At 38.3% G+C, this 14,705-nt stretch overlaps 1 pseudogene; it reads right to left on the bottom strand.

Annotated features, from left to right (window-relative positions):
• Window positions 1-2,451: 2,451 nt before the first annotated feature.
• LOC107872463 lies at window positions 2,452-8,053 on the bottom strand (annotated as a pseudogene).
• Window positions 8,054-14,705: the final 6,652 nt, after the last annotated feature.

The following is a 14,705-nucleotide window of genomic DNA, read 5'->3' on the forward strand; positions in this document are numbered from 1 at the left end:
ATGTTTTTGGGGGCTTTAATCTCGTGTTATGGACCTATTGGGTGAAGGAAAAATGATCCATTTGCCCTTAAAATATAGAACAAAAGCTGAAGAAAATACACGAGACAGAGTGAAGCAGGCACCGCAGGCTCTAGAGTGCTAGACTGGATTAGGCACCATGGGCTCTATCGTGGGCTCCCCCAGCATCGAACTGGAGAAGGCACCACGGGCTAATCACCTGCAGTTGCCATTTTGGAAGTCCAAACATGCCCTTACGCTTGTTCAAAAATTTTGAAACTCACCCGAGATGTACTATTAACTTTCCCGATTATGAATCAACTTAAAAATTAACTTTCCAGTGCCGGAAAGGTCAAAAATAAATTCATCAAAGTTTAAGGGCTTTAGAAATGACTAAGTCAAAAATAAATTCATCAAAATAAATTCTAAGTCTTGGACCCTTTTAACATGCAAAAGTGAGCTGAAATGAGCTTAGAATTTTACGGGGTCTTACACTCTGAATGGTTAACAATTTATTTTTGAATGAGGAATCATTTATTGGAGGTCCCCTAATTTGTGATTTTTGTAATGTGTAGATTTCATTAAAGCTAGGAAATTACTCAGAAGTCCATGCCAAAATGTGTGGACCTCATAAGAATAGGTTCACTCAAGACAAGAAGATCCTAAGAGCCAGATATTTTTTTATGGCCATGGAAAGTGATCGTATCAAGTTAGTGCAAAAGTGTCATAAGTTTCATATATACGCAGATCTGATCTAGGTTCCCCCACGTAAACTTAATTTTATAAGCTCGTCCTAGCCATTTGTAGCTTGAGGCATGGATGCCATTGCCCGATTGAGCAATCAGCTTTCATTGGACACAGATTCATCTTAGTTGTTATTGATTAATTCACCAAGTTGGTGGAAGTTGCTTCATACAAAGATATAACCAAGAAGGTAGTAGCAGAATTCATCAAGAATAACTTGATTTATTACTTTAGGATATTCGGGTCAATCATCAAAAATAATAAAGCAATTAACAGTCACTTGATAAAAGAGATATGTGAATAGTTTAAGATCACTCACCTAAATTCAACTGCATATCATCCTCGGGTGAATGGAGCTGTAGAAGTTGCCAACAAAAATATCAAAAAGATTTTGAAGAAGATGGTCGATAGTCACCAATCATGGACTGAGATATTGCCTTTTTCTTTGTTGGGATATCGTATGATAGTCAAAACATCAAATGGGCCAATTCCATATATGTTAGTCTATGGGATAGAAGTGGTAATACATGCTGAAGTAGAAATACCATCTTTAAGAATCATCCAGAAAGCATGATTAAGTAATAAAGAATGGTTCTGCGCTCACTATAAACAACTTATGGTGATCGATGAAAAGAGGATAATAGACCTATCACATGGTCAATTATATTAACAATGAATTATTCATGCTTTCAATAAAAGAGTACGAGCTTTCATATTCGAGGCTGGAAAATTATTTCTCAAATTAATATTCCCTCACCAAGAGGAATACAAGGAAAAGTTCATTCCAAATTAAAAAGGACCTATACAGTCTATAAAGTGTTACCAGGAGGAGCCTTAATTTTGTTTGAGATGAATGTCCAAAGGTGGCCCAAGCCAATCAATCTTGATGTTGTGAAAAGATACTATATTTGAAGATGGTGTTTCTTTATGCTTATTTCCTTATAATTGCTTTTCCAACTTGTAATTGTTTTTATGCTTTGAAATAGCTTTAAAATTTCTCTTCCTTTTGTAAGAATTATGTTTGACCTAAATTCCAAAGAAAAGGATACATAGGTGTCCTATATCAACTTCGATCAACCCCTTAGAAAATTCTATTTTTTTCCTTTTTCTTGAACTATCTAAAGAACTGAATTTTCAAGGATAGGATACGTAGGCAACCTTTATTGGCTTCGGTCACCCTTTTAACTATCACTTTATTTTCCTTTATGTTGTGGAAACTACGTCTAACCTAATTCATGTTTCAATAAGATATGTAGGAGCCATAACGGCTTGGTCATATCACCCCGATGCACTACAAAAAATTGATCAAATTGTGGGGGTTAATGTTACAGTTTGCAGGGGTTTTAAACCCCCGCAAATTTCGATTCTAGGGGTTCCTAAAACCCCCACAATACGAGCCGTCACAAATCAATTTGCGGCAGTTTTTTCTGACCACCATAATTAATTTGCGGTGGTCGACCCCCGTTACTTCAAATTAAATTCTTTTTATAATAAATTTTTATCCAAGAATTATAGGGGTTTAAAACCTCTGCAATTATTCTTTTATTTTAATTTAGTGTGATACATCAATTTTCAATAACTAATTATAGATTCTAATTTTAGCCCAAATTTGATTGTTCCTTTAGACATAGCCTACAATTCAATATTTGTTCAATTCATATACCATTAACACATCCTGACTAATCAAACATTATAATTGACAACTGACACTTTGGTATAATGACATTATAATTAATCAATACAGCAAATCCATGACTCTACGAGCTGAGCAATCACCAATGACACTTTGATATGTTTTCATATAAATCTTCAACAATATATGGGACAATAGCAGAAGTCATGGTTTAGATATAACTATGACAATAATTTATGGAAGGAACCTTAAAACATCAGTCTGACAGCAAACGTGACTGTTGATACCATTACTATAGGACATTGTCGCACATAGAAAAGATAAGGTATACTAGGACTCATAAGCTTCTGCGTTCACGGAATGCAAAGGCGTACTTTCTGGTTGAGCTCCAAATCCACATGTAGGCAAAATAATACCTCAAAAGACTAATTAATGGATCCATTTGTCATTAGATGACATTCTCTAGGGAACATAAAATTCCTCATAGCAGTGATTCTCTTGATGACATCTTAAGGTACTATGTCAAAAATTACATATAGTACCTTGTCGAAAAGGTTCATGATATCATTTTTGACATCTTTCGGAGGCTTATCGGACAAGGAGGAAGTTAAAATAGATGATGACAGTGTTGATGAATCCTTGAATAAATCGTCAATTGTAGAGGTGGATTGGCATTTTCGATGATCAGCTTTCGCAACACCACTTTTTGTTTCTGGTTCTTCTTTAACAGCTGAGAAGTTACAAGGTTTGATTAGAATAAAAGAGCTAAGAAAAAAATATAGGAAAGTTGTACTTAAATAACATACATTGAAAAGCTGTCCATGAGTTATCATCTACAGAAGCACCACTTACGCCATTTTCATTTGGAGAATCCATAGGCATTTTGTTGAAAAGATCAGTAGCAATATCAACTCTAGGAGGATTAAGAACTTCTGCAGCCGGCTTTACAGATTCAGCGACTGCAATCGATTGTGTCGTCTAACTTGTCTAGTGAGGAAGTGCAACCGCACCAGGAGATACCTTTTCATGAGTTGAACTATTAGATTCAAAGTTTGTAACAGATATAAAAGTACCATAATAGTGAATATAAGTTTGACATACTTGTTCCGGCCCTCTTGGTGGCAGAGGTATACTGAATCTAGCAGCAGACATCTCTTTCTTTGTGCTAGGGCATTGTATAATCACCCTCTCATCGTATGAACCACTGGAGTTACGAGCATGCCCATGCCTAATTTTGTCACAATGTCGTTATTGTCGCCCTGTGGACCTCCCTTCTTGAATCTCCTTCTCATCCTTAGGGATCCACCTCTTATCCTCATACCTAAACGAAATACAGATACTGCCAATAAAGTTGCAATATACTAGATCGAAAGGATTGCTCAGGAACTAGTACGGGACATACTTTGCATGGATGAAATTCTCAATACCAACTCTTATCATAATTTGGAGGAAACTCAAATTCCCAATAACTATTTGCCTTCTCATTTCCCATTGCTATACGGGCAACAGAAAAGGAGTAACACAAAATTAGGCCATTTATTGGATCAACAGTTGAGTCAACTTATTTATCACATCAACATAAAAAGTGTGAGAATTTGAGGATAAAAAACCTAACATTGGATAAATGCAACTTATTCCGGGAGCCATGTATCTAGTGCAGCTGATCGAACCTGAAAAATACACAAACAACAGATAACGGAACAATCATATTCAAAAGCAGTACTCATAATTGATCTATCATAAGCAAGCACTTCCGAAGTTATCTTGCTAGGAGGAAAAGTATGTGTTGGAGACAAACATGATGGCATGCTGAGATTAGACGCTGACACGCAGTTGAGAAAAGAGGAGAGGCTAGGACTTAGTAGAGAGCGGTGAAACCCCTACTCCAATAAGCTGTGGCTAAGGAGGAGGAAGAGGAAGATGGAATGCATATGATTATGTGGTACTTATACCTAAGGTTTATAACCAGAAACAAATTACTCCCTCTGTTTCAATTTATTTGACTGATTTTGACTTGACACGAAGTTTAAGAAAGTAAAGAAAACTTTTGAATTTGATGGATAGGAATTAAAGATATGTAGAATGTACCAAAATGCCTTAATCTTAAGGTGTTAAACATGCCATGTGGAAAGTTAGAATTAAAGAGTTTCAAAAAAAGGAAAGAGATAGAGGAAAGTAAGACAAACACATTAAAATGGAGGGAGTAATAACTAACAATTATCGGGGATCGAGAAACAGAGAACCAATCTTGGCTTGCATCTCTACTTAAGATCCCGAAATTATGAGGCAAGTAGAACAAACAGCATAAAATGCAAAAGTTGACCTACTCGATTTACTGCCCTCATTGATCCATTAACTTCAGCCATCGAGGCAAGTAAATTTAGAGTGCTCTTCAAGTACAGTACGTTAAAAACTTTCAATCCTTCCACTTGAGATAAAATTCAGGTGGGAAGAGTAAGTACATTCATGTATGCATGGTAATTGGTAGAAATAAATCACAGTGCTGACCGTAAAGTCATAACTAAGTTGAATAAGTAGATGTATAGCCATCTCCATCTTGGTGATCCAATGATTTCAGTAGTGGGTTGTCTTCTGAAAAAAGGATAAGTATATTTTTCTCATAATATTTATTAGTTCAAAGCATAACAAAGGGTGTGGCCTAGTGGTTGATAAAGTGGGTTGAGAACCAAGAGGTCTCATGTTCAATTTCAAAAAAATAATTGGAGATTTCTTCACATTTGTCCAAGTCTTGATAGACAGTTAACTGATGCTTGTGCTGGTGGGAGGTAGTAGATACCATATAAATGTAATCGAGGTGCAAGCAGACTGGATTGGACACTATGATATCAAAAGAATATATATATATATATATATAAGGGGACTGGACCACTCCGCCAAACATTCACCCCCGTGAGCTTTAGCAGTACTGTTTTACCTACTTCGGCTCCCTTGAGTAGTACGAATTTTCCTCCACGACTTTTAGGAGCGAAAAGATCTACTACCTTAGTTCCTCTTTCTAAAATAGAGAATTTTGTATCCAACTGTATAAAGGCGGGTGCAGATCTATGAGTAGGCGATGCTCTACTAGTATCTACTCGCCCTTATATTTAGTAGTTGAAATGGTTCTTATGTCAATCAAGAATTGACAAGAAAGGACTATTATAAACTGCACGATTGTAGACCGCGATCATTTCAATTGTCACAAAACATAGAAATCAAAACATGCATTATTGCTAAGTTGCTCGGACTCTCCAAAAATGTTGCCGCATCCGTGTCGGATTCTTCAAAAATACACTATTTTTGGAGGATCCAACACGCACCCATAGACATATTTGAAGAGTCCGAGCAACTTAGCATTATTGAACCATTTCATAGTTCAGATATATCTGCAAAATCTCAGACATGACAAAGGTAGAGAAGTCAATAAGTTACCTTCGATATGCGTACACCTAGTCTTTTGTGGATCCCCGAACATTGCATGCATATGAAGATCCTAAGATTCACGCTTTCCCATCGAGGACCTCTGCATTGAATTTAAATAAAAAAAGAATTACAGTCATCGCAAAATTATCAAACAAGTCCATATACTAAAGGCGATTTCAGTTTAACGTCAACAATCCTCTCAGAAGAATAAGTTCTGAATGCCACACTATCAAATTCAAATATATGTACATACTTGGCTTTTCAATCTGCACACGCCTTGTTCTCCGGCAACTTAAGGAGTCCTTCGAGAATCTGCCAACAAACAAAGTCCAGCATTACGTAGAAGCAAGAAGCACGTGAAATAGGAAAATAAAATCAACCAGGAAACAAATTGTGTAGGCCAGAAGCACTATATTGAAGTGGTGATAAACTTCCCTTCCCTTCGGTATCCTATATGTTAAGCCATGCTATTTGCTTCGATTTGTGAAAAAAGTTCCATTTTTCCTTTCCGAGGCAAGTGAGAAAGTACATCAATAAGAAAGACTACAATGTGTGTTTCATTGCAGAATACTTCCATGCTACTGCTTAAAATTTAATACCTCAAACTAAGGATACAAATACAATATCAGTAAGTGATTGGCTTAACTACTCATAGTTGTCGAGTTGGCTCTCCTCCTCCACCATCCTATGGGATGAATTTTGTAGAACGGCCTTCATTACTTTTTCCTTTTTTCCTTCTTTAATGGTCAATTCTAGGTAGAGGACTTCTGGCACGGGAACACCTCAACTATTGAATAGTGCAATGAAACAGGTTCAAGTGGGGAGAAATGGATATCGAGGATCTATATAGCTGATCCAACTAGCTTGGGACTGAGGCGTAGTTGTCATTGTTGTTGATCACTTTTATGTAACAAATTTATCACTGGAATGATATATATAGATAACAACACCTATAGTTTAAAACGTACTATGTCCAGCGAAGACATAGTGCAGCTGATCCAATAGTACCTTTGAAGAAGACAAGGCTCTTTGCAGACCTTACCCCTCAACAAGATACCAAGAGGGTAGTGTGCATGAGACCTTACCCCTACCTTGTGAGGTAGAGGGGTTGTTTCCAATAGACCCTCGGCTCAAATTTAACCACTGGTTCAAACAACCCTGCAATTAGACCCATTTTTTGTAGTGCGAAAAATAAAAACTGGGGTAGACTTTTTAAGAAGGAATCTCAAAAATTTTAAAAAAACAGATCACCCTCTGCAAATTGGAATGAAAAACTTGTCGAGGATATACTAAGAGCAGATTTTAATCTCAAGATCCTACAAACTGTCAAAACCTCTTAGCACTTTTACACTAAAACCTCTAACTAGGCAAAAATCTTGAGTAAGACCTCAAATTTTCAAGCATACCATATAATGAGTTCAAAGACAAGACTTAGGGATTCTTGAGTGCCGAAGGGGCATAGTCAAATTCATGTACTTTCAACCACGTTAGATTTCTCAAAGACTCATCTACAAAACTCCCTAGCCAAAACATTAAAAGATCTCCATAGCTTCCCAATACAATGACTGATGTGCCAAAGCCTCGAGCCAAGGATGTGCATTAAAGCTAGTACATGACATGACTTAATTGGCAGAGACCCCTCCCAATCTTATTTCAAAAATGAGATATAATAAAAAAATAAATTATTTCCAAAATTTCTTACTCTAAATTAATTTATGCTATGATAAATTGATCTTACCTTACACCAACTAACTCAGGAAGTTAAAGAATGATAAATACCTAAAGAAGATGAAAACCCGAGGATGATAAAGACAGGAGTGGAAGATTAAGGAAGTCAACAAAGATTAGCTTTACCAAAAACCAATAACTTTTTTTGTAGATGCAAGTTATCCTAAATCCAACAAAGGACCAATAGAAGTGTCAGTTGTTTAACATATTCCTTTGGTTTGAAGGAATATAACAAAGTTGAATATCTAAAGGTTAATAAGGAAGATTTGTGATGATCAAAAAGCCTAAAGTAGTTGAGTTTTCCAAAACTAACATGTTTTATATGGTTACAGAGATCATCGGTAGTGGAAGGTGCAATGAAGACATACTCAAATCCCCAGTGAATTGGTACTATAACGAATACGCGATATTTAAAGCTGGTATTCATAGCTGTCCTTAGAGATATGGTACATGCAGAAGATTCAATATGCCAATAGAATGATCAAAGTGATGTTTTCAATAATTGTTGCATAGTTATTTGCATTTATCATCCTCTTTCTATTGCATCATATAATGTTGAGAGGGACATGCAAAGAGGGCCATTCCAGGAGTGCCATGCCAAGAGAGCCATGTCGATAAGGTCATTCAATAAGGTCCATGTCAATAGGGCTGTTAATAAAACTTTATTGAAGGGAAGAAAGGCTAAGGTTTACAATATAATCTGAAAAGCATAAAACTAACTAAAACAAGAGTAGGCTATATATACATAGCCAATAACCTAAAGGTCCATAAACTAAAGGCCCAATAACATATGGGCTAATATCCCCCTCAAACTCACAATGCAACAGCAATAAGCATTGAGAGTTTGTCACACAAAAAACGAAATCGAGATGCCGACTGAGCCTTCGTAAAAAGGTCAGCAATCTGCAAAGACGATGGAACAAAAGGAAGCGATATGGTCCCGAGCTGTAAATGATGACGGGTGAAGTGACAATCAATCTCAATGTGCTTCGTACGCTCATGGAAGACAGAATTCTTTGCAATTTGTACCGCACTTTTGTTATCACAATGCAGGGGAGTAGGCATAGAAATGTGAACCCTCATATCTGCAAGAAGCCAACGTAACCAAATAATCTCACATGTAGTCACAGCCATAGCACGATACTCAGCCTCCGTGGAAGATCTAGAGACAACATCTTGTTTCTTGCTCTTCCACGAGATTAAAGAGTCTCCAAGAAACACACAAAAACCAGTGGTGGATTTACGATCATTGCGATCTCCATCCCAATCAGCATCACTATAGGCTCGCAACTCGAGAGATGACGTCGAGGGAAACAAGAGATTCTGAAACTGAGTGCCACGAAGATACCTTAGAATACGAAGTACAGCTCCCCAGTGCACAGAAGTAGGAGCAGTAACAAACTGGCTAACAACATGAACTGCATGTGCTATATCTGGACGAGTAACCGTAAGGTAAACCAAACTACCCACAATAGTCCGATACCAAACTACCCACAATAGTCCGATAAAGACTCGGATCTGATAATGGAACACCATCACTAGGAGAGTAACGTGCATTGATTTCAAGGGGAGTATCTACAGTCCTGTTGTCAGAAAGACGCGCCCGTGTAAACAAGTCAGATATATACTTAGTCTGAGAAAGAAGATACCCTTTCTTAGACTGAGCCACCTCAATACCCAGAAAATAACGCAGCAAGCCCAAGTCCTTCATTGCAAATCAATGAGCCAAATCATGCTTCAATAACTCAATACCACTATGATCATCACCAGTAATAATCATATCATCTACATATAAGGACAATAGAATTCGCCCTGCACTTGTACATCTAACAAACAATGCTGAATCATGGTTACTCGGGACAAATCCAAGGGAAGTAATAACAGTGGAGAATTTCTCAAACCAAGCACGAGGGGCTTGTTTGAGACCATATAAAGCTTTTCGAAGCCGACAAACTTCACCTGGCTGGTGGTCAATACCTGGGGGAGGAGTCATATAAACTTCCGCGTGGAGATCACCATTCAAAAAAGCATTCTTGACATCCATCTGAAATATCTTCCACTGTCGAACGGATGCAACAGCAATCATAGTGCGAACAGTCGTCATCTTTGCTACGGGGGAAAAAGTCTCCTCATAATCCATACCATATTGTTGTGAATACCCTTTTGCCACAAGTCTTGCCTTGTATCGCTCAACAGACCCATCAGATTTTGTTTTTATCTTATACACCCATCGACAACCAATCGCATGCTTACCAGGTGGGAGAGTAACCAAATCCCATGTATGTGTATGATGAAGAGCAGCAAGTTCCTCAGCCATAGCATTCTGCCAAAGAGGATCAGACACAGCCTCTCTATACGACTCAGGTTCAGACAAATGATGTATGTTTGCAATAAAGGAAGCAAATGAGGCTGAATATGTAGAATAGTGAAAATCTGGCAGTTTGGTGGACTTACAAGGTCGAGTAGACCTCCTCAGAGGTGGTGGGTCTCCAGTCTCAACAGTCGAAGGAGCAAACTCAGGCACAGGCGAGGCTGAAGCACTATCAGGTGGCACACCAGATGGCATGGATGAATCCGGAACTGGAACCTCTATGTCAATCCCAAAGGGATCAATAAGCCGAATATCTGACTTTGTCACATCATGGGTTTTAGCTGGAATGGAATAAAAAGGAATATGTTCCACAAAAGTGACATGTCGTGAAACATATAATTTCTGACTTACAGGATCATAGCAACGATATCCTTTTTGTCCAATACCATACCCCAAAAACACACATATAGCTGATTTTGACCCTAACTTATTTCGTTCAACATGAGGACGAAGAACAAAGCAAGTACATCCAAAAACTCGTAATGCAGAATAATTCGGCGGGTGACCATATAGTTTCTCAAACGGAGACATCCCTGAAGTCAATGCAGTAGGAATACGATTAATCACATATACAGCAGTTAGAACTGCTTCTCCCCAAAAAATACTAGGAACCTCTGCAGACAAAAGTAAAGAGCGTGCTGTCTCAATAATATGACGATGTTTTCTTTCTGCCAGACCGTTCTGCTCAGGAGTGTCGGTACAAGATGACTGGTGTATGGTACCATCAGAGGCAAGTAACTGAGTGAAGTCATTAGAGGTATATTCACCCCCTAAGTCACACCTGAAACACTTTATCACAGCCGAATGTTGTGTTTTAACAAGGGCTCTAAAGTTGTTGTAAATGCCAAAGAAATCAGATCTGTGTTTCATAAGATACACCCAGGTATAACGAGTATAGTCATCTATAAACGAAACATAATAGGTCGATCCACCCTTAGTGGATACTGGCGCTGGTCCCCATACATCAGAATGAATAATATCAAAAGGAGCAACAGAATAAGACACACTTTTATTAAACGGTAAGGCAGAAAATTTTGCCAGTTTACAACCACTACAATCTGAAATATCACTAGTGTTCACATGACCCAAAGCACCACTAGAGACCAAAAAACGTAAACGTGAAACTGACACATGTCCTAATCTGGAATGCCAAAGATAAAACTGAGAAGACAAAGGACTCAAACGAAAAGAAGATAAATCTATGCTAGAGGCAGCAACTACAGACACTTTGAGATTCTCCAAGACATAGAGTTCCCCCAACCTACGGCCGGTCCCAATCACCCTCTGAGTGTGTTGGTCCTGTATAACACAAACAGAATCAGAAAAAAACACCCAATTACCAGCCTTACACAACTGACTGACCGAAACAAGATTTAAAGCAAGTTTGGGAATGTAATAAACATCAGAGAGGACAATGTGAGGGGTAGTAACAGAACCAACACCCTCGATTGACATAGGTACAGCACTCGCGGACATAACAGAGATTGGTGAAATGGGTGACAAAGAACCAAACGATGACAAATGAGGGGACATGTGATGAGACGCACCAGAATCCAATATCCACAAGGAGGAAGGAATACCTGAGGTACTAGAAGAAACTGAACCCGAATGAGACATAGATGCTGACATGGCCGTAGGATTAGAAACGAAGAACTGTCTGAACTGTTCGAAAACCTGGGGATCCAACGCAGAAGGTGGCATAGTGCTAACAGACTCAACATCTACAGATGGTGCAGCAGCAGCGAACTGTGGAGGACGAGATGACCACGGAGGAGCACCAGATGGGCGTGACGGATACTTTTGCTGCCCATATTTCTGTTGCTGCCCAGATTGAGGCTGTTTGACCTTGTTAAGTAACAACGGACACTGAGCCTTCCAATGATTTTTCTGTTTGCAGAATGCACACTCATCAAATGCAACTTTAGGAGATTGTCGAGTCTGAGTACGTGGTGGCCTAGACTGATCAGTTGAAGCAGCAAACACGACAGGAGTAGTAGTTACTTTAGACCCTTTATCCACTTGAGACTTGATACGAGTCTCCTCTGTAATCAGTTCATGAACCACAGAATCAACAGTAGGGAGGGGAGATCGATGAAGGATTGTTCCACGTAGGCCCTCAAAGTCAGAACGTAGTGCCATCAAAAACTGAACCAAGCGTTGCTCTTCCCGTCTAGCAATGTACGGCCCAAAACCTTTTAACTCTGCAGATTCAGTAAGTGCCAATTGATCCCACAAATCCGACATGGCAGCATAAAAATCTTGAATACTGAGATCATGCTGTTGAAGAGCACGGATATCATACTCCAACTGGTACTGCTTAGCAAAATTAGACTGAGTGTACAGTCTTTCCAAATGATCCCAGACCTCCTTTGCTGAGTCATACTTAGCCAATTGCATACCAATTGACTGAGTTACAGAATTGTTGATCCAAGTGATAATCTTGGAGTTATTAGTTTCCCATAAGTCCACCAACAAATCAAAATTTTCAGTTTTATCATCGATAGGTCTTGGTTTTACTCCAGTGATATAACCCCACATATTCTTCCCACGAAGAAAATTCTTCATGACATAACTCCAATATGCATAGTTCTTACCATCTAATTGAGTACTAATGGACTGGAGAGAATCATCCTTTCCAGTCATTGTAAACACAGCAACACACAAACAATTCAAAAAAACAAAAAGATGCAAAACCCTAGGTTGAACAATTCCGAACGAACAACAATGGCAGCAAGCAAAAGAACGAAAGACGAACAATACCAGACAGCAAACGAAGACAGCAACGAATCAATCCAACCAAAAAACCCAACGAAAATAGCAAACGAATACAGCAGCACCTCAAAAAAAATTCGGGGCTCCGCCCCGAACCCTGGATGGGGGCGCGCTGCCCCCCGTACCCCCCAGCGAACTCACCGCGGAGTTCGATCCGCGCAGTAGGTGCCTGCTACAAAATCTTCAACCAACAAATCAAAGGACATGGATCGAACTAGCTCTGATACCATGTTAATAGAACTTTATTGAAGGGAAGAAAGGCTAAGGTTTACAATATAATCTGAAAAGCATAAAACTAACTAAAACAAGAGTAGGCTATATATACATAGCCAATAACCTAAAGGTCCATAAACTAAAGGCCCAATAACATATGGGCTAATAAGGGCCACACCATAAGGGCCATGCCAAGAGGGTCATGCTAAGAGGGTCACGCCATAAGGGCCAAGCTGTAATAATCATATTGCACTCTCTTACTATTTTTAAATAGGTGATAATTCAAGTGCATCCCTAAGTCGCATTTGAATACGTAGGATCAACTCAAAATTTTTTATATACATTAATCATGCAAAGGCTTTGAAGCATTTTTATATATTTATTAATCACGCGGAGATGGAGGAGTCTAGTGCCGAAGTCTATTTTGAAGTATTCATATTTTGTCAAACCACAAAATGGCAAAAGAGTTTGGCATTGAGAAATATCTATTGGCTTCAAGTTTATCAATTACCAAAGTTCAAGTGGCGTTCACTATCGGAGCTCAAGAAACATATAGTCCAAAAGATGTCTATAAGTCATTATGATGTGCTAGATTTTTCAAAAATTGAGAGTCCTAAGGTCATTAATAAGTCATAATGTTTGAGATAGGATAGTGTTTCAGCTTACCTAAAAGTCGATAGTTTAAAGGTCATTTATAATCTGCAATGATATGTTAACCAAATAGTGTGCAAGATTACCCCAAAAGTTCATTATTCGAAGGATATCTATGAGCCACAATAATATCCTTACTGGATGATCTGCAAGACTACAAAAATTGATAGTCCGAGGGTTTTCCATAAGCCGCACGATATCCAAGATTGTTTATGTGCAGAATTACCCAAAGACTGAAAATTTATGGGACATCTATAGGCCGCATCATATCCAAGGTTGTATGATGTGCCGATCACCCAACAATTGGCAATTTAAGAAAATTTGAAAGTCATCTCTTATCCAAGGTTGGATGTGTGTGGGATTACCCAAATGCTAGCGATTTAAAGAATATCTATAAGTTATCTCATATTCAATATCGGATGGTGTGCAAGGTTTTTAGAAGGTTAACAATTTCAGTAAGTCACATCAATACAAAAGATGTGTGAGACTTACCCAAGGCCATATGCAAAGGATTATTACCGTTAGCTGAAAGGGCTATCGTAGAAAATATAAAAGTCTATCACTGGTAGCCAAGAGGGTTACCGCATCAAATAGAAGTGATCACACTAGATGGTTATAGGGACTATTCTACCTGAAACATCACAAGTGCCCCTGAGAGCCATTATATTTGACAATCAAGAGAGTTATTATGTCTATGCCATTATGGAAACTGTTATCCTACAATAGAAGGATGGGAAAGGGTAGCATTACTTCTCAAAAATCAACCCACACAAAGGTATGGTGAAATAACTTTCTGCCCTTTGTGAATTATGTTTTCTACTTACATTTTTATATTTGATTTGGTCGAGAGCATTTTAGAAGATAAAATTCTCAAACCAAACCACCTATCAATCCAAGAAAATTATTGTCTATAAAGACAAATCATAACAAAAAAATATCAAAGAAAGTACCATACACAAAGTATGATGTAGGCTGCGCCAAAAGAGACGTAGCACTCTTAAGAGCTTAGGTGAAAAAACTCTCTCCACATTTAATAACTTTTACTACTAACGATCTTATTTCAAGATGTTGTCAAGAGCTTCCGAGAAGGATGAAAATCTCAAACCAAAGCCACATATGCAAGTAACTCCAAAAAGAATGCAGCACAACATGAAACCTTTTCTTAGCAACAAA

Source organism: Capsicum annuum, chromosome 5 (genome assembly GCF_002878395.1).
Source record: "Capsicum annuum cultivar UCD-10X-F1 chromosome 5, UCD10Xv1.1, whole genome shotgun sequence".
Lineage (NCBI taxonomy): Eukaryota > Viridiplantae > Streptophyta > Magnoliopsida > Solanales > Solanaceae > Capsicum > Capsicum annuum.